We start from the raw sequence: 21,828 nt of genomic DNA, 5'->3' as shown, positions 1-21,828 counted from the left end.
CAGTCTTCTTCTTTAACTCACATCAACCTCTCCTGTGCTCCAAGCCTGGCAGGACCATCATAGCAGGTGTGACTCCAGTCCCTGCACAGCATAGCCTGGAGAGGCTCCAGCATCCCATTCAATAAGTTGCCATCCCTTTATTCTGCTATCCCAATAGCTTCCACAACACACAGATAGGTATTAACTCATTTTTACTTGAAAGCAGCCTTCTATGAGAAACAATTAATCTCCTGCCTGCGTCAACATGCCTCAGTGGGACAATATGTGCAGACATGAAGCAAGATGTCTCAACAGGCAAGGAAATAAATGGGGGCTTCACTGCTGCATTTAGAGAGTTTCTTATATTAATTTCTCAATAATATCTCATAAATAGTTCTCTCTTTTGTTGTAATGTAGGCAGCCTAAAAGGAAGAATGAATGAAGATAAGAATATTAAAAGCTATAACTGGAGTTAATTTTTATTTGAAAAGAATATTGGGTTATTTGTCTGCCTTCTGACATTACGTTATTTATAATGCACTGAAATCCAAGGGAACTTTCATTGGCCCTATGGAAAGTCTACTACAGTGATCAATCGTGTGTGCAAGCCATTTGAGATGAATTATAGTGTTTTCCAACAGAAAAAGTATTTGGAGAACTTCCACTTTCACATATAGAACATGACAGGGACCTTGTCCGTTATTTAAGTTCCATCCTTCAAATTTCTGAGTATGCATGTCTACAGCATGTCTACAGTTAATTCATACAGAATCCTTTAATCTACAATATTTATTGCATTCATCTTTATAAAAGTCTTCTGAGATCCCCTCTTTACTATTGGAGAACTGAAGCTGAGAGTGACCTGTCTAATGACACACTATGGCCATAGCAGAAGTAAGACCTTCCTGAAATAACTCCCTCTCTACTAGATCATCTTGTCTCTCATATTACCTGCCTGATGTAGGTGCGTTTGGCAATCTTCCTGTGCCTGTGTTCTGTCAACATTTCGACAGAACATAAGGAAGAAGGCAGTCTGTAAGTCCCAAACCTTTTAGGGATTTATAGGAAAAACGTGTATATTTATTATACCCCAAAGCCAGTAATATGCCAGTTTAGATCACAGAGCACTGGTGCAAGGTACTCCTGGTTATCCACTCTTGGTCATATGTGGATAACAGAGCGTATACTTTGTGTGTAGATGCTTCCAGCTTAAATTTTTTGCATCTCCAACTGAAAGAATTTCAGGTGACAGGACTGAGAAAGACCACTCCCTGTGACCTTGGAAAGCAATTGGCAGTAAGAGTAGATCAGGGAGGGGAAACCTGTGGCTCTCCAGATGGAGCTGAACTACATACAACTCCTTTCAGCCCTAGCTAACAAAACCAATGGCCAGGAATGATGAGAGTTGTAGTCCAGCCACATCTGGAAGGCTGCAGGTTCCCCATTCCTGGAGTAGATGGTACTGGGCTAGATGGATCCCTGATCTGATTCATCGTAAAATACTTTCATACGTTCATGAATCTTCATCAAGGGCTGTCCCAAGTGGTATGAAGTCCAGCAGCCTAGCTTTGAAATGACAAAGGCATAAATGAAGGCCAGCAGCTCTGAAACTATTAGAAAGAGCCACCTTTGCAATCTGGACTTTTCAGTAATGGATATTCTCCCTCTCTCCTCTAGTCACAAGATCAGTCAATCATCATTACCTCTGTATTATCTGGATCCGGGGTTGGATGGCTCATCTGCACCCAGTCCTAGTTGTGTCCAGGCACTGTGTGCAACACCAGGACTGCAGAACCTGGATCTGGATAAAATGAATGGTGCAACTATATACCACCTGTTGACACCTAATACTAAACCTCTTTGTGACGTCACCCAGCAACTTTATATGGTCAGTGAACAAGACAGGGGACAGAATGGAAACATGTAGGGCTTCACATGGATAATCATGAAAGGATGACAAGAGATTGCCAGTTGCCATCTGCATCATAAATTCCATGCCCTCAGATTTCTCCTCCTGGATGTGTAGCTTCTCCCTCTCTACGGTGTGTGCATAAAATGCTAACATTTGAACACATTAATTATAGAGAAAATGTGGTATCACATAGATAAGTAAAGCTAAAAAGCTAACAATGGGAAGCCTGCAATCCTATACCCACTTATCTGGGAGGAAATCTCACTGAACTCAATAGGTACACCTGCAGAGGATTTCACAGTAACTGTCTCTTTAAATTAGTACTTTATAATGATAAAATAAAGGCATGACAGGCATCTGATGTCAGTTATTGGAGGGTCACAGCTCGGCAGCAGAACATGTGTTTTACATGCCAGAGGTCACAGGTTAAAACCTTGTCGTTTTCAGTTCAAAGTATCTCTTGTCCAGCAGAGGTAGGAATAATCTCTGCCTAAGATCCTGGAGACTCTCTGGCAGTACTGGACCAATGATCTGATGTAGTGTAAGACAGTTCCAGGTGTGTTCAAGTCCCCTGTAGAAAACAGTGCATATTTATGGTTTATATAGATGAGATTAAGAATTTGAATTTTGCATCCTCCTCTAATAGATTTTGCTTGAGTGCTTTTATTTTTAACACTTTCCCTTCTATTCTTAGGTGCCTGTGATGTATTTCATAAGTATAATTAATCTCCCTCTTTTAAAAAAAATACACACAAAGAGATGCTTCTCCCAGCTGCTTTCTTCCATCTAAGAGTTCATCTTTGAAGGCATGCTAATTGGGCCACTTTAAATGGATAAAGGCCATCATGTGCATTAGGGTAAGTAGGTCATTGGCTCTCAGTTCAAGCTTCTTGATCATATGTGTCATGTCATCTCTCTGTTAGAATGCAGTGAGATGAAATTCAGTTGAGCACACTGCAAGAATTTTGAGCCAGCAGGTCAGAGAGCAGCAAAAATGTATCCCAGTGAAGAAGAACAAACTCTAAAAGTTGCAGGCTGAGGGCTATCATAAAACTTGTTGACAAGAGAATCCCATTAAATAAGCAAGTTCTGACGTACCAAAGATTCTCACAACATATCTAAACATTGCAAATCGTTTGGGCACAGAATAGCTTCCATATCTCAGTATTCAGTATTTGCACAGTTTTTACGCTACCATGTCTAGTTAGGCTCTTACTGTGCAACAACACCTGTAAATATGTTCCAAGATGATTGTCTGTACACAGTGGCCATATACCTAAGGCAACAGTTCCGCCATAGTTGAATATGGGCACCTCGTAGGAGTCATATTTCACTAGAAAGAGATGTGGGAAATGCATTATTCAGTATCAAGTGGTTTCTCCTTAAATTTAAAAAACACATCATGTTTGACTCATCAGGACTGTATTCACTGTGCCTATTTTGCATACATCATTGTGCTTATTTCACATACGTTTAACTTGAAATGAACTGTCTCAGACTCCATTTTTTACATGTCTTTGCCATTTTAATCCCACTGTCTATCATTCGCTCTCCCACACAATCCCTTTTACATTCATAAGCATCATGCGGATATACCCCTGCCAACTTAGGATAACCCTTCATGCATCTGGTGACGTGGACTCTAGCCCATGGAAGCATATGCCATGATAAATTTGTTGGTCTCCATTGTGCTGCAACTCTGTTTTCCCTGAAGCAGCTAACACAGCTACTTCACAAAAACACTGCAAGGAGGCATTCCCCTGTTAATGGAGCAATGGCACCTTTTGCACCAGCTGAGAATTTAGCCCCAAGTCCTTAATGGATGTTTAAGAGTTCTAATATCTCCTGTCAGTTTGGGCAATGCCTTCCCCAGAATGCCTGACGATTGCTTACCATAAGCTTAGCTTTCTGATCCAGTGCTCCTGACCCAATTAAGCTTCAAAATCCTTCTTAAATGCTCAAACCATTCTCTCAAGGACATAGGAAAGAAGTAGGCCAGAGAAAGAGAAAAAAAGGGAGGATGGGAGACCCAAATCACAGACATCACTGGGATGAGATTTCCAAAGGAGCCTGGCGGATTTGAAAGCATTGGATATAGGGAAACCGAATACCAGCATATCTTTGTTGAGCATCCAGTAAATGCAAAGTGAAGGAAGTACAAATGTGACACTGCATTTATTGTCACAAAGTGTGAGTTAAGACAGGGAGAGGGGCAGAAGTTCCTGTGGTTTAGTGGCTAGAGTGTTGGTTTTGGATCTGGGAGACCAGGGTTCAAATCCCCACTCAGCCATGAAGCTCACTGGGTGACCTTTGGCCAGTCACTCTCTCTCAGCCTAACCTACCTCACAGGGCTGTTGTAAGGATAAAAGGAGGGAGAATAATGTACACCACCTTGAGTTCCTTGGAGGAAAGGTAAGATATAAATTTATTTATATGGAAAGGATAAAATAATACAAAAAGACAAGAGTATCACGTCCCAGGAATCACACTAGTTATCACATCATGGATTCTTCATCTGATCTCTTGAGTCACCAGGGTGTACTTGGCAGGCTGAGCAGGTGAGAGGGATGAGCTTTGAAGGCTCAGATGAGGTAGCAAGAACCTCCTGGCACTGATTTTCCCACTTGTGCACACTTCCCCCACTGTACCTCACATTATGATCAGGAGCTGGTAAGGGAGAATGTGTAAGGCATGTGATGGGGATCTTAAACCAGGGGGCACCTTACTCCTTGTGCTAATGTGGAAGCTTACAAGTAGAAGGAATTGCTGGCATGAGCTCTGGTGCATGACAGGGCCACCACTGCAGATGGCCAAAGGATGGAATTTCAGATCCTAGCAGCAAGCATCTCTCTGTATTGTGGCCTGCTAGGTGCTGGACATTCCCTCTGTATTTTGAAATCCCAGGCAGACAACAAAAGATAGGAGATTTATCCAGCTCCTGAATGGGTTGGCATATGTGTCTGGTGGTTGCATTTAACTTGATGGCTCACAAGTTGTGAAGTCTGAACACACTCCATGAGATACTGAAATCTTTCTGGGCTCTCAAAACTACAACATATGTCTTCCCATTCTGCTGGTCAGATATAAACATATGCTTTTCAGAACCTCTCTGTATGGCATTAGCTTTCCTAAGAAGGATATGTTTCCTTTGCAATTTTCTTCCATGCAGAATTTCTGCATCCCTGTTAAGCAAAGGTCAAACCATTTGTATCACATTTTAATTTTTAATTGAAATTTCATGGTGTTATCTCAGAAGCTGTCAGCAGAGTTGCACGAATCCCTTGAGAGCAATGCCTACAATGGCTTTCCAGGTGCTATTTTCTCCGGCTACTTTTTCATTTCACCCCAGTGATCCCAGCCTAACTGAATGCTTGAAAAAGAAGAACTGTCTCCAGTCCACTAGTTGGAATCCTCTCAGTGTGCAAGGAAGTCAGAAATTGTTCTGGATTTTCTCCTTAAAGTGGAAGGAAATAAGCTGCATCAGAGTTTTGCAACTGTTTTAGCCTAAGTTGGAAATGGGGTAACTGTGCCTCCACTCCCCAGATATTCATGGACTCAGAATGCCCATCAACCCCAGCCAGCATAAAATAAAGCTATCAAGGCAAGGGCAGTGTGCAAGACAGAACTATTATTTGTGGCATCCACTGCACTTAAGCTGGAGAGTGCTAGATAATCAATACCCTGCTTCTCTAATTGAAAACAATCAGATCTTGGCTCTCAACACATTTCATCCTCCTTCCAAAAATTAAAATTAAAAAAGTGATTCACAGCACCCTGGACTGCTCTACATTGGTTCATCCAAGGAGGACTGAATGAATGCTCTACCATAGCAACTGCAGCCCCTTCAAATGTCATTAGAATTAAAAGGGATGGAAAAACACTCCAAAGAAGCACTATCAAAAGCATCACAGTTGATGAGACTGCTTCACATCAACTCAGCTCCAAGGGGAATGAAGATATGTCTTGATATTTTCATTCATCTGTCTATGGACATGGTTCTAAGGGAAGAAATGGTTCCTAAAGAACAAGAATGATGCTTCCTTGAGTAATTGACATCTAAGGATCTAACAGAAATCAGACATAATATTCTAATACCTACCTTATGTGTGGTTTATTATCATTTCCCCCCCAAAGTTATTCCTCCTCTCAAATGATCCAAACAAAGAACTCCAGAATCGTAAGTTTCTCTGTGTGACTCTTTACTGGGCCGTGATTGGGGAAAAAACAAATCACAGTTTGATGGGAGAGGGAAATATGGTTATTTGGATCTACTGTACCATTTAATCTGATGGGGAAGAGAACCCTCTCAAAGTGACACTTGATGCTCTTGGTGCGAGAGGAGTCAACATACAAAAATATGGTAGTTATATTTCCCATCTCAGTTCAAAGTACAGTTGGGTCCCGCTTTATGGCATTTCGCTTTATGGTGCTTCGCTAATGCGGCAGTCTCAATTAGATGCAATTAGACTAAAGCCCCACTCATACGGAGCTTGTTCCACTTTTATGGCGGTTTTTGGGCATCGCGTGCTATTCTATTCAATGAGTTCCGCCTTTCAGCAGTTTTTGCTTTTCAGTGGGGGTCCGGAATGTAACCCACCATATGAGTGGGGCCCTACTGTATACTAAATACACCTTGGGGAGTCAGTACATTGCAATCATAGACAATCAATAACAGGGATTACATTAGAGAGGGCGCGGGGGGGAGCATCATCCATATGACATGTATGAGATTGCATGATATTGCACCCATTGTCCACAAATTTTCAGCCTTAATTCTGGCACCATAATAGCTTGACAGAGACTCTTGAAAAATTAATGCTGAGATTCAGAAGAAAGCCTATCATGTGCCAGATAATAGGTTCCTACACATGCAGTCACAGAAAAGGAACAGGTTACTGTATTCAAATGTACACCACTGAATTCAGCCTGCATGGTTACAGTAGTAAAAAAAGAAATGCTTGATAAAATGTTTTAACTCTGCCAGGAGTTCTATCTTGTTCCTGTACAAAGACGGTGCCTACTTCACTGAAAACTGACACAATTTTTATTTAAACACAAGATCATGTTGCAGAAATTCACTGTGATTTTTTGCCTTTGTAATGAAACACATGAACTCTTTTGCTACATTTAAACCCTGAGAAGGTTGATTATTTTTGTGCATGCTCTTTATCTACTAAGAAAGGGGGCATGGCGTTCTTAGCATGTGGCTATAGAAATCCAGCAAATAATTCAGCAGACTGTCAGGTGAACATGCGCAATTTCCATTTAAATTAGTCCCTAGTAGGTGGCGCATTACTCTTTTTGCCATGCTGGGTAATTGTCCACTGGGGATTTCTTGGAAATTGTAGTTAATATGCTTTTGAGATGCTCTCTCTCTCTCTCTCTCTCTCCCTCTGTGTGTGTGTGTGTGTTTGGACGGGGTGGGAGAGAAAATGTAGCCTGTCTATTGATACAGTGCTATACTTCTATAAGCAGATTATAGCTCTAAATAATAGTGGCACGTTAGAGTGACCTAAGGGCATGCTTCTCAAAGGCAGACAGCAGTTCTGCCTATGCAGAGGCAGAAAGTCACTGAAGTTTCTCCCTCATCCCTCTCCAACTGGCCAAGATTCAGTGCCAACCCTTGCTTGTCATAGCTAGGAGTTCAACTGTGGGGGGGGGAATCATCTTATATTTTTCTCTCCAGAGCTTGGTTATATGACAAAGCCAGTTACAGACACACATAATCTTGTTTCTTTCCTTTTATTTTGAACCAGTTGCTCTGTCCTAACTGCAGAACAAGACTGGACCTTGCATTCTGAACTCTCTGTCTCTGTCTCACATTTAGAGAGGCTTGGACAATTACTGTTTTTAGAACTTGGTCGAGGGTCCCCTGCTGAGGAAAGGGCCTCAGCAAGAGCCCAATAATGCTGCCCCCTGGTGCTGGCCTTATCTCTGGTTAAGCATCTGAATCTTACAGAGACAGTGGTGACTTCCTTAGAAAGAGTATGGAGGATATTAAATTTGATAATGCTCTTCAATAACCTATTTAAGTTTGAGAGAATGAGATTCACTTCTCTGAAAGTCAGGTCTAAATGCATTGACTCAGATTCCCCTGGGATTCAGAACTACCTTTGGATCATCTGATTTAATATCAAGCAGATTGCACCTGGTGGGTAGGGAGTGGTAGCACTTGGGGACAATCTCTTGAAATTGATGAGACATCTGCTATAACTCCCCGGCCCCCACAATATATATAGATAAAGAACATCTGGTTCTCAGTCCTCCCCTCCCCCAGCCTAGTTTGCTACAAGGCCCCTTCCAACTCTATGATTCTATGATTCTATGAATACAACAATATTTTTAAGAAAAGTAAATTCTTGCAATTCACATGTGGCAAAGAATTTTTCAGAGATTAGCCTTGTATGTATTCTCTCATTCAAGTGCCCTGCTCAGCTGCGTAAAATGTTTTATTTGGTGTCTCTCAAATACCAGCGTCACATTGTCAAAAACAGAGACAGCACAGCCACACAACTGCTAAAAGTGTTTGTTTTAAGTTTTAAAAACTTTGTTAACGTTGGGAGACCTGAAATTAAATTGGACCATATAAACTTGTCAGTCAAAGCCCAGAATTAAGTTTTGGCAGGATTAAGGCATGCAAGTAAATAAGAGCCTCTCTATTCACATGACCATTTGAGCTCATGCCATTTTTTTGGTCAGCCAGGCCTACAGCTGTCCTCTCTATGTTGCTCAGCTCCCCTTAGAACAGCTGTCTGTACTCAGCCACAGCTTTTGGAAACAGTTGCAATCAAGAACAAAACCCAGTCTCTGATGAACTCAGCATACGCCTGCAAACAGAAGCTGGATTTCACATGACATTTGAACCAATGGATGGATAGGGGAAGTCAGGTTGCACCGACCAAAATCAACAGCTAGCACAATCTCAAAAGCCAAATCAATGAACCTAGGTCGTTTATTCATGAATAAAATCATTTATACCTTGCCATGAGAGACAGGGCCACAGACCAGTGGCAGAACATCTGCTTGGCATGCAGAAGGACCCAGGTTCAGTACCCAGCAACTTAGGATGTCCCCCATCAAAAAACCTGGAAAACCACTGCCAGTCAGTGTAGACAATCCTGAGTAACATGGAGCAATGGTCTGACTCAATATAAGACAGCTTCCTATGTTCCAGGGCCAACCAGATCTTTCTGGGGAATTCCACACTCTGGGTGCTGTCATAGCAAAGGCCTTGTCCATTGTCCTAGCACAGGACCTCTGAAGACAATGGGATGCAAAGCAAGACCTCAAATGATGAATGCAGTGGGGGTGCAAATTTATGTGAGAGAAGGTGATCCTTTGGATATCCAGAGCAAGCTCCCAGACATTACCCCACTGCCACATTTTGTACGAGAGGCAGTTCTGACAGGGTGGCCACTTATGCATCACCAAAAGGAAGGAAATGCATCACACACAAAAATATGTATTTACATACAATCTGCATTTGCAGTAACTTTCCTCTGACAGCTAATGGATTGAGGATAGAGACTTACAACTTACTGTTGTGCCGGTTCAGTTCAGTTCCACCTCTCTTTTCAGAAAACGGGGACACATGACAATAGTCAAACTCCACCCCTTTTTGCTCTGCAACCTGGTTGGATCAACTTGAGTGCTTTTTTTTTTTTAATTCAGCTTCAGACAGATTTTGCAGCTGATTGGTAGATGAACCTGTTGCCCCTTCAGGTGTGGCCAATGGAAACACTTTGCTGTAGGCTCAGGCAGAAACAGTGACTGGCCTGACACTTTGCTGTGGGCAGTCCTGGAAGATCTGAAGTCCGCAGTAGGGAAGGGAAATGTGTCCGGCTGAGGGCAGTCACTTAAAAAAGCAGCCAGAAAAGCCATTCTCACTGCTTTTGAAACAAGTGTGCCCACAGCATGTTAGAGCTTTTTGGCTTGATTGGGCTCCTATACTTCTCTTCCAGTTCTAGCTGCTGGCTGGTGCTTTCCACCCTCAGTCTGGTTACATTGCAATTAAGTAAGGTTGTGTTTGAAGGCCTCGCTATGTATTATTTTCTCCTCCTTCCTTTATCCTCCATCCTTTATCCTCTATCCTTTATCTTCCATCCTTTATCCTTTATCCTCTATCCTACATCCTTTACCCTCCATCCTTTATCCTCCATCCTTTATCCTTTATCCTCCATCCTTTATCCTCCATCCTCTATCCCTTATCCTTTATCCTCCATCCTTTATCCTCCATTCTTTATCCTCCATCCTCTATCCTCCATCCTTTAACCTCCATCCTTTAACCTCTATCCTCCATCCTTTATCCTCCATCCTCCATCCTTTATCCTCCATCCTTTATCCTTTATCCTCCATTCTTTATCCTCCATCCTCTATCCACCATCCTTTAACCTCCATCCTCCATCCTTTATCCACCATCCTCCATCCTATATCCTTTATCCTCCAATCTTTATCCTCCATCCTCTATCCTCCATCCTTTAACCTCCATCCTCCATCCTTTATCCTCCATCCTTTATCCTTTATCCTCCATTCTTTATCCTTTATCCCTTATCCTCCATCCTTTATCTTTTATCCTCCATCTGTTATCCTTTATCCTCCATCCTTTATCCTCTATCCTTTATCCATCCTTTATCCTATATCCTATATCCTCCATCCTTTATCGTCCATCCTTTATCCTCGATCCCCCATTCTTTATCCTCCATCCTCTATCCTCCATCCTTTAACCTCCATCCTCCATCCTTTATCCTCCATTCTTTATCCTCCATTCTTTATCCTCCATCCTCTATCCTCCATCCTTTAACCTCCATCCTTTAACCTCTATCCTCCATCCTTTATCCTCCATCCTCCATCCTTTAACCTCCATCCTTTAACCTCTATCCTCCATTCTTTATCCTCCATCCTCTATCCACCATCCTTTAACCTCCATCCTCCATCCTTTAACCTCCATCCTCCATCCTTTATCCTCCATCCTCCATCCTTTATCCTCCATCCTTTATCCTTTATCCTCCATTCTTTATCCTCCATCCTCTATCCTCCATCCTTTATCCTCCATCCTCCATCCTTTATCCTCCATCCTTTATCCTCCATCCTTTATCCTCTATCCTTTATCCTCCATCCTCCATCCTTTATCCTCCATCCTCCATCCTTTATCCTCCATCCTTTATCCATCCTTTATACTTTATCCTCCATCCTTTATCCTCCATCCTTTATCCTCCATCCTCTATCCTCCATCCTTTATCCTCCATCCTCCATCCTATATCCTTTATCCTCCAATCTTTATCCTCCATCCTCTATCCTCCATCCTTTAACCTCCATCCTCCATCCTTTATCCTCCATCCTTTATCCTCCATCCTTTATCCTTTATCCTCCATTCTTTATCCTTTGCTGACCATATGGTCGTAATAAACTATCTATCTATCTATCTATCTATCTATCTATCTATCTATCTATCTATCTATCTATCTATCTATCTATCTATCTATCTATCTATCTATCTATCTATCTATCTATCTATCTATCTATCTATCTATCTATCCTTTATCCTCCATCCTCTATCCTCCATCCTTTATCCTCCATCCTTTATCCTCCATTCTTTATCCTCCATCCTCCATCCTCTATCCTCCATCCTTTATACTTTAACCTCCATCCTCCATCCTTTATCCTCCATCCTCCATCCTTTATCGTCCATCCTTTATCCTCCATTCTTTATCCTCCATCCTCTATCCTCCATCCTTTATCCTCCATCCTTTATCCTCCATCCTATATCCTTTATCCTCCATCCTTTATACTTTAACCTCCATCCTCCATCGTTTATCCTCCATCCTCCATCCTCCATCCTTTATCCTGTATCCTCAATCCTGTATCCTCCATCCTGTATCCTCCATCCTGTATCCTGTATCCTCCATCCTCCATCCTCCATCCTCCATCCTCCATCCTCCATCCTCCATCCTTTATTTATTTATTTATTTTATTTGTTTCATTTATAGACTGCCCATAGCGAATAGCTCTCTGGGCGGTGTACAAAAAGGTTAAAATACAAAATACGACAATAAAATCAAGCTACACACAATAACGTTATAAACATTTAAACATTTAACAGTTAAAATGCCTGCGAGCACAGCCAGGTCTTAACCTGGCGCCGGAAAGACAGCAGCGTAGGCGCCAGGCGTACATCTTCGGGGAGGCTGTTCCACAGTTCGGGGGCCACTACAGAAAAGGCCCTGGATCTAGTAACTATCCTCCAGGCTTCCCGATGAGTTGGTACTCGGAGGAGGGCCTTAGATGCTGAGCGAAGTGACCAGGTAGGTTCATAGCGGGAGAGGCGTTCCACAAGATACTGCGGTCCCACACCGTGTAAGGCTTTATAGGTCAAAACCAGCACCTTGAATCTGGCTCGGAAGCAAATAGGTAGCCAGTGCAAACGGGCCAGAACAGGTGTTATATGCGCTGATCGGCTAGTTCCCGTCAACAATCTGGCTGCCGCGTTTTGCACTAGCTGGAGTTTCCGAACTGTCTTCAAGGGCAGCCCTACATAGAGCGCGTTACAGTAATCCAATCTAGAAGTTACCAGAGCATGAATAACTGAGGCGAGGTCATCCCTGTCAAGATAGGGACGTAGCTGGGCTACCAGCCGAAGGTGGTAGAACGCATTCCTCGCCACCGAGGCCACTTGTGCCTCAACAGACAAGGAAGGATCGAAAAGAATCCCCAAGCTACGAACCTGTTCCTTCAAGGGGAGTGTAACCCCATCTAGAACAGGGTGAACATCCACCATCTGGGCAGGGAAGGCACTCACCAACAGTGTCTCAGTCTTGTCTGGATTGAGTCTCAGTTTATTAGCTCTCATCCAGTCCATTATCGCGGTCAGGCAACGGTTCAGCACATCCACAGCCTCACCTGATTCAGATGAAAAGGAGAAATAGAGCTGCGTGTCATCAGCATACTGATGGCAACGCACTCCAAAACTCCTGATGATGGCACCCAGAGGCTGCATGTAGATGTTAAAAAGCATGGGGGACAAAACCGACCCCTGAGGGACTCCACAATGGAGAGTCCAAGGTGTCGAGCAATGTTCCCCAAGCACTACCTTCTGACGACGATCCGCCAAGTAGGAGCGGAACCACTGCCAAGCAGTGCCTCCAACTCCTAACTCCGCGAGTCTCCCCAGAAGGATACCATGGTCGATGGTATCAAACGCCGCTGAGAGATCAAGGAGAATCAACAGAGTCACACTCCCTCTGTCCCTCTCCCGACAAAGGTCATCATACAGGGCGACCAAGGCTGTTTCAGTGCCAAAACCGGGCCTAAAACCGGATTGAAACGGATCTAGATAATCGGTCTCATCCAAGAGCACCTGGAGTTGGCCGGCAACCACCTTTATCCTTTATCCTCCATCCTCTATCCTCCATCCATTATCCTTTATCCTCCATCCTATATCCTTTATCCTCCATCCTATATCCTTTATCCTTCATCCTTTATACTTTATCCTCCATCCTTTATCCTGTATCCTTTATCCTCTATCGTTTATCCTTTATCCACCATCCTCTATCCTCCATCATCCATCCTCTATCCTCCATCTTTTATCCTCCATCCTCCACCCTTTATCCTCCATCCTCTATCCTTTATCCTCCATCCTATATCCTTTATCCTCCATCCTTTATCCTTTATCCTCCAACCTTTATCCTCTATCCTTTATCCTCTATCCTCCATCCATTATCTTTTATATATCCTTTATTCTCCATCCTTTATTCTCTATCCTCAATCCTTTATTCTCCATCCTTTATCCTCTATCCTCAATCCTTTATCCTCCATTCTTTATCCTTTATCCTCCATCCTTTATTCTCTATCCTCCATCCTTTATCATTTATTCTCTATCTCCCATCCTTTACCCCCCATCCTTTATCCTCCATCCTTTATCCTTTATCCTTTACCCTCCATCCTTTATCCTCCATCCTTTATCCTTTACCCTCCATCCTTTATCCTCCATCCTCCATCCTTTATCCTTTACCCTCCATCCTTTATTCTATATCCTCAATCCATTATCCTTTGTCCTCCATCCTCTATCCTCCATCCTTTATCCTTTATCCTTCCTTTATCCTTTATCCTCCATCCTTTATTCTCTATCCTCCATCCTTTATTCTTTATTCTCTATCTCCCATCCTTCATCCTCCATCCTTTATCCTCCATCCTTTATCCTTTACCCTCCATCCTTTACCCTCCATCCTATATCCTTTATCCTCCATCCTTTATCCTTTATTATTTATCCTCCACCCTCCACCCTTTATCCTCCATCCTTTATCCTCTATCCTTTATCCTCCATCCTTTATCCTCCATCCTATATCCTTTCTCCTCCATCCTTTATCCTTTATCCTTTATCATCTATCCTTTATCCTCCATCTATCCTTTATCCTATATCCTCCATCCTTTATCCTTTGTCCTCCATCCTTTATCCTCCATTCTTTATCCTCCATCCTTTATCCTCCACCCTCCACCCTTTATCATCTACCTTTATCCTCCATCCTTTATCCTCTATCCTTTATCCTCCATCCTCCATCCTATATCCTTTATCCTCCATCCTTTATACTTTATACTTTATCCTCCAACCTTTATCCTCTATCCTCTATCCTTTATCCTCCAACCTTTATCCTCTATCCTTTATCTTTTATCCTCTATTCTCCATCCTTTCTACACCCTTTATCATCTACCTTTATCCTCCATCCTTTATACTTTATACTTTATCCTCCAACCTTTATCCTCTATCCTCTATCCTTTATCCTCCAACCTTTATCCTCTATCCTTTATCCTCCATCCTCCATCCATTATCCTCCATCCATTATCTTTTATCCTCTATTCTCCATCCTTTATACTCTATCCTCAATCCTTTATCCTCCATTCTTCATCCTTTATTCTCTATACTCCATCCTTTATCCTCCATCCTCCCTTTATCCTTTATCCTTTATCCTCCATCCTTTATACTTTATCCTCCAACCTTTATCCTATATACTCTATCTTTTATCCTCTATCCTCCATCCTCCATCCTCCATCCTCCATCCTCCATCCTTTATCCTCCATCCTTTATCCTCCATCCTTTATCCTCCATCCTTTATCCTCCATCCTTTATCCTCCATCCTATATCCTCCATCCTATATCCTCCATTCTTTATCCTCCATCCTTTATCCTCCATCCTCCATCCTTTATCCTCCATCTTCCATCCTTTATCCTCCATCTTCCATCCTTTATCCTCCATCCTCTATCCTTTATCCTCCATCCTTTATCCTCTATCCTCCATCCTTTATCCTCCATCCTCCATCCTCAATCCTTTATACTCCATCCTCCATCCTTTATCCTCCATCCTTTATCCTCCATCCTCTATCCTCCATCCTCTATCCTCCATCCTCTATCCTCCATCCTCCAACCTTTATTCTTTATCCTCCATCCTTTATACTTTATCCTCCAACCTTTATCCTATATACTCCATCCTCCATCCTCCAACCTTTATCCTATATCCTCCATCCTTTATCCTCCACCCTTTATCCTCCATCCTCCATCCTTTATCCTCCATCTTCCATCCTTTATCCTCCATCTTCCATCCTTTATCCTCCATCTTCCATCCTTTATCCTCCATCTTCCATCCTTTATCCTCCATCTTCCATCCTTTATCCTCCATCTTCCATCCTTTATCCTCCATCCTCCATCCTTTATCCTCCATCAAATCAAAATGAACAAAAACACATAGAAAAAAAAGTAACTGGGGATGCCCACCCCAAAATCTGCTCTGGGCCAGGACAAATCATACACCCCATGAAAGGGGAGGGTGTCTTCTATGAGATGCCACTGTGTCCCGCCTGGCCCAGAGCTTCTGCTGGACACAGGGCACGGAGGAGGGCATCTATGCAAAATCAAAATGGACAAAAACACGTAGAAGAAAATAAGTAACTGGGGGTGCCCACCCCAAAATCTGCTCTGGGTCAGGACAAATACACCCCAGGAAAGGGGCAGGTGTCCTCTATGAGATGCCACTGCGTCCCGCCTGTCCCAGAGCTTCTGCTGGGCACAGGGGAAGGATGAGGGCATCTATGCAGACAGAAAGGGTAGAGAATCTTCTTACTCTTACTCATTTCTCAGACCTCTTTCTGAAGTGAAGGATCAAATCTGCAAAGAATTTTGGAGCAGCCACATTAAAAGGGCAGGGCATTCCAGGCAGGGGGTTGCCAACCCTGCTTCGATATGGATGTCTTTGCAGAGGATCCCTAGTCAAGCTTTACCAACAGCACAATCCAAACTATATCTACTCAGAAGTAAGTCCTGCTGAATTCTATGGGGGCTTAGTCCCTTAGTAAGTGTGTTTAGAATTGCAGCCTTCAGGGGCATCCATCTTTAATCCCGAATGCTCCTATCTAACATCTCCACAACACTAGGCTTCTTTCTTCCTACAGTGACCTTCTGGTGACTGGCCTGGCCTGAAGGCACTTAAACCCTTCTTGCCGAAAGCTCCATCTTTTAGCTAAGATGTCTAGCTTAATTTCCAGTCAGATTTTTTTTTAATTGTACGCTCCAAGCAACTGTGATTGATGCTTAATGTATCATGCTTAATGACATCACTCGGGCCTGCCCCGTGACATCACTCGGGCCTGCCCCATGACATCACTTGGGCCCACCTCTAAAATCTCAGGTTTTGGGATGCTTCTGACCTGGCAACCCTACTGATGACTGAAACAAACTGGGGCAGGTTTTGGAGGGAAAACTAACTAACCAATTAAAGAGAGGGGTGATGTCACATGACAGGAAGTTACTGTAAGGGTAAGGGAGCATAGAGACAGACCTTAGAGTTCCATAACTCTTACCTAATAAATGCCTTGTTTAGCACAACAGAAGGAGTCTGCCTATATACAATTCTAAACCCTGTGGAGGCAGCACATTCTCCATATAAGCATCAACGGATTGTGGCCTATTGCCGAAATAAAACACAAACACCATTCATTGGGTTGAATCATGGGCCACTTTATTAAACGGAATCAATTAGAATAATGAACCTGCAGAGGGGAAATCAAGTGCGGGAGCATTCTGATGATCCAGGCAAAGCCTGCTTGCAGCCATAGGGCGACTAAACCTTGCCTGAGCCCGGGGCTGCCCTATGCCAGACCCCAGCTCAAGCCACACCCTGAAGATGTGTAGGGGGTCCAACCCACATCACCGCCCCCCGGAGCCGTGAAACTCCGAGTGGATGAGGCACGTTGGCCCCAAAGGCGGCCCGTGTTCTGCCCCCCGGGCCGTATAGCCCTGAGCTGCAGACCCCCGGACCGCCAATCGCCCCCAAAGGTGCCTAAAGGTGTCACCTAGCTGCCCTTTCCCTTTAAACCTTTTCCCGCACTTCTTTGCCACAAAAGGGGGACAAGCCTCTGCTTAGTCTCCCTTTACCCCACACCCGATAAGAATCTCGTGCAGACCCCTCTGCAGGTCCATCTGGAAGATGCCATCGTTGCCCCACAAACTGCATGTCCACGCATGCCTACTACTGAGGGCCTTGCCCTCCATGTCTGACCACAGCAGACGACCCAAGGCTACCGAGGCCTCAACTGCATGTCCTCACATGCCTGCCACTGAGGGCCTTGCCCTCCATGTCTGACCACAGCAGATGACCCGAGGCTACCGAGGCCTCAACTGCATGTCCTCACATGCCTGCCACTGAGGGCCTTGCCCTCCATGTCTGACCACAGCAGACGACCCGAGGCTACCGAGGCCTCAACTGCATGTCCTCACATGCCTGCCACTGAGGGCCTTGCCCTCCATGTCTGACCACAGCAGACGACCCGAGGCTACCGAGGCCTCAACTGCATGTCCTCACATGCCTGCCACTGAGGGCCTTGCCCTCCATGTCTGACCACAGCAGACGAACAGATGCTATTGCGGCCTCAACTGCATGTCCTCACATGTCTTGCCCTTCAGTAACCAAGGTAATTCCCACCCAGGGGAATGACCACCACCTGCAGAACCTTCCGCCCTGAACCCTGCTGGAACAACATGGGTAGGAGACCATTCCAGTGCATACTCTGTCGACCCAGCCACCAAACTGTGGCCCACCATCTGAGGCCCAGCTGTGAACCAATGTGCGTTTGCGGCCCCAAGGCCAGCCTATGAGATCATGCCATGGCTGCAGAGTAGGCTGCGCGTCTGCTCCATCCCCATCCAGCAACCTGCCAAAACAGAAACAATCGTGAACAGTTGGGTCGCGGACCTTCAGACTCACCCCCAGGGTGAATGTATTCCATGCGCCCCCTACTTCCACCTCCTAATGGCGTGCACCTGCATATACCAAAACCAAATGGACCGTCCCAGGTAGGCAATTCCACTGCCGGGTAGGCAAACCCCATTCCGGAGGAGCATGTCCCTCAAACCCCCATGGGTCTGCTCCCAGGCACTGCGACACTAGACTGAAACTTTATAAGGGAAGATCCCTCCCCCTGAATATCAGGCAACCAGGCCTGTAGCTTCAGGCCAAAAACACTATGACGCCGTCATGGGGAAATGTCCAGTCCAGGGGGAGGGTAAAATAATGTGGACTAACTCTTGCACCCCTGGTCTGCCTGGAAGTCTGACCTGGCCCCCAAACACCCTCGCCCCCCATCCGGAAGGCTCCGAATTAAGTGTGAGGGCTGCTTTGAAGCATGATGGTCTCAGGGCACCTCCCTGATCAACCATCCCTGGCGGGTCAGGTGAACATGGAGGATGAGGATAAGGGGTATGGGGGTGTGCATGGGCCAGCTGGCCAGCACCTGACATATCCCAAGACATCTGAATGGTCCTAAAGGCCCCCTGCCAGCCTACCTTGCGACACACTGACAGACAAGCTACACTCCTACCATGCGATGAATTCCAGCACGTGATTCATAGGAATAGGCCACACTTTGCATAGCCCCTGCCAGCCCCTAACTCCCAGGAATCCCCTCCTGCCCTCTGATAGCTGGTGAGCATGCTGGGGCAGCAGATAGGCATATGGCCATCTCTGACTCCCTTCCCCCATCTCCCAGTATGCGGTATGGGACTAGCTGAGTCGGTCCTTCCTCTAACTGAAACACCATTGACGCGCCACAGGAAAGGAGGGGGCCACCAGAGGTTGGCGCACAAGGCAGCCAAAAACTTTGAACTTGTGGTAAGGCTGTGAAATCCCTGTTATGGCACCATCACCCCCACCGTAGAAGGCCCCCAACACCTGAAGGGGAGGAAGCAAACACCTTCCCCAGCCCCTGAAAACTGCAGGATCTTGATCTGCAACAGTTCAAGCTTTTCCAGGGGAGCCTGCAGCCCTGGGTCCAAAAGTCAGTCTTCATACCCTGGAAGGTGAACACTGGGGCAGGATCTTCCCTTTCCCCAGCTGCCAAAGGAACCCCCCAGCTCATAGCTACGCTATAAACTGTGCCATCAGGTGCTAATATGCACCCAAAGTCTGCCCTACCCGTAAACTGTAAATCATGAAAGTAGTGCCCCACTGCTTCTGAGCCCTCTCGTCTCCAAGAAGGGGCTGAAGTGCTCCATGCAAGAATACAGCAGCCCCTAGGTAATGCTCTGCTGCATAGTTGACTTAACAGGCAAAACTCAGCAGCTCAAAATCCACCGTGTGTAACGGCCGGCAATGCAGGCAGATTAGCTGCCACACTTGCCCATAAGGCATAACTGAGTGACCCCACTTGTATGACAGATGGTGAATCAGGTAGACTTTGCCCACTGCCACTGTGGGCACTATACGGGGGGGGGCGCTGAGAGAGCAGAGGTAGGGGATGATGGGAAGGGGCCAATAACCCTGCCCAACTGTATGTCTTAATCAATTGTCTCCTGGACCAGTGCGTCCATAGGATCCGGAAAACCGCATAATAAAGAAAAACCACATCATAAAATGAGTCCCCCCATAACTGGGCAGTCTGCAAGCAAGGTCCATAGCCCTCGAGCGTAGCTGGGAAGGGACACTTTTTCCGAACAGCCTCTGCTGGGGGCTGCCCTGGCCCCACATATCCTTCTGGGTTGTTGTTGTGCCTTTAATAGCAGGTTCGTATTCAGCAGTTATTAGATGGCATGGAGTTAAGCAATGTCATCTTCTAATGTCTGCAGATCAAGTGACCCTTAAAGGCACAGGACTAGAGGCCTGTAAAAAGGTGGGCACCTTATCTACAGACCAGTTTGTAAACTAGCTAAAGTGAAGATGCAAGCAAATGTGCAGCCTGCGTGTGATTAATTCCATTATGTTTAAATAATTTACTCAGAGAAATATGAATTGGACCAATTCTATGCATACTTACTTGTGAGAAAATCCCCGAGTGTCTCGTTACTTCTTCCCCTGGAAGGGTGCATGTGATTGCACACATACAGCAGAATCCTATGTGTGTTTACTCAGAATATCACAGATTAAATGGGTTTTAGGACAGAGGTTTATGGGACTTAACTGATGGAAAGGTTCATATATTTTTACCTGGGTTTGAAGAACGTATTTGGGGGGGGGAGAAGCTTAACAGTGAAAAAAGGGGGGATGAGTTCCCTTTGCATTTTGGAGTTGAGGTAGTTTTGGAGGTGAGGTTGCAGCACTAACTGGGGTCCCTACAGGCTCCTGCCGCCTCCCTTCTGTCTCCAGCTGCCCCCCACCCTCCTCAAAAAGCCCCTGCTCTTGTAATTACATTGCATTGCTCCAATCCAAATGGCCGCTACGTTATGACAGAGCATCTTTCTAGGTTATTCTGCAAAAGAAGTGGCGGCCACAGGCAGCAGGAGGCTGAAATTTGAAGGAGGATTAAATTTAAAAGAGGATTAGACAAATTCATGGAGGACAGGGCTATCAATGGCTACTAGCCATGATGTCTGTGCTCTGCCACCCTAGTCAGAGGCAGTATGCTTCTGAAAACCAGCTGCCGGAAGCTTCAGGAGAGGAGAGTGTTCCTGCACTCGGGTCCTGCTTGCGGGCTTCCCCCAGGCACCTGGTTGGCCACTGTGAGAACAGGATGCTGGACTAGATGGGCCACTGGCCTGATCCAGCAGGTTCTTCTTATGTTCTTAACCCATGGCTGCTAAGCTCTGGAGGAAACCAGGTTAGGGAAGGCTGACTTATAATCATAAGATCACCTAGCTTTTCATTTTCGTAAACTGTTGTGATACCTCAGTTTGGTTCTTCAGCTGAATCCCTTTTTAAACAGTATTGTCACCCATTGTATCACATTGATTCACCATTCTGTGCAGTGAATTAAATAGGAATTAAATGATTGACAACAAAAATAAGCAGCTGTTTTTTAAACAAAAACACTCAACTAAATTGTACTGAATGGTTTTGATGTTCAAACAAAAAATCAACCACCTGAATTCCCACTATCCAGGGATCTGCAGTTCTGACTCATTTAAACTTCAGATGCATTTTCCATCTCCACTGCATATTAACATATCCTCCTGCTAGGATACTTTGAAAAACATGGATTAAATGCTAGCTTGCTCTTTATAATTCCATGGGTAGATCAGGATAATGAAGCAGCTGCCTTTTTATGAACAGCCACAGAGAATCAACAGGACTAATCAAGTAGTTTGGGGGCCAAAATCTTTATTAACCTCATTGCCATGCTTGAAATTCTCACTGATGCACAGGATGGTGCTTTCAAGATAAACCAAGAAGCCAACCAAGTAATTAAAAAGAAGCTGGTAAATGTCCCTGGCTGGCACTCATTGCCTGATTAACAATCGAACAACAAAGCACTAGTTTAGATCTTATTTTACCGAGTGCAAGGGCTGAAAAAGACCTCTTGATGGTAACTGGGAAGATAAACCAAGAAGCCAACCAAGTAATTAAAAAGAAGCTGGTAAAGGTCCCTGGCAGACACTCATTGCATGATTAAAAATCAAACAACAAAGCACTAGTTTAGATCTTATTCTACCGAGTGCAACTGAGAAGAATAGCATAAGCAGGCTGA

The 21,828-nt window shown here is 44.6% G+C and overlaps 1 long non-coding RNA gene across 1 annotated transcript in view; it reads right to left on the bottom strand.

The window, feature by feature from the left end:
- Positions 1-2,260: 2,260 nt before the first annotated feature.
- LOC133379656 (uncharacterized) overlaps positions 2,261-21,828 on the bottom strand; it is a 57,642-nt gene continuing 38,074 nt past the window's right edge. Inside the window, exon 3 of the long non-coding RNA XR_009761233.1 lies at positions 2,261-2,462. This is a non-coding gene — a long non-coding RNA (uncharacterized LOC133379656). The remainder of the gene's footprint in view (positions 2,463-21,828) is intronic.

Source organism: Rhineura floridana, chromosome 3 (assembly GCF_030035675.1).
Source record: "Rhineura floridana isolate rRhiFlo1 chromosome 3, rRhiFlo1.hap2, whole genome shotgun sequence".
Lineage (NCBI taxonomy): Eukaryota > Metazoa > Chordata > Lepidosauria > Squamata > Rhineuridae > Rhineura > Rhineura floridana.
The sequence above is the reverse complement of the archived record's forward strand: the minus strand, read 5'-3'. Positions and strand labels throughout refer to the sequence as shown.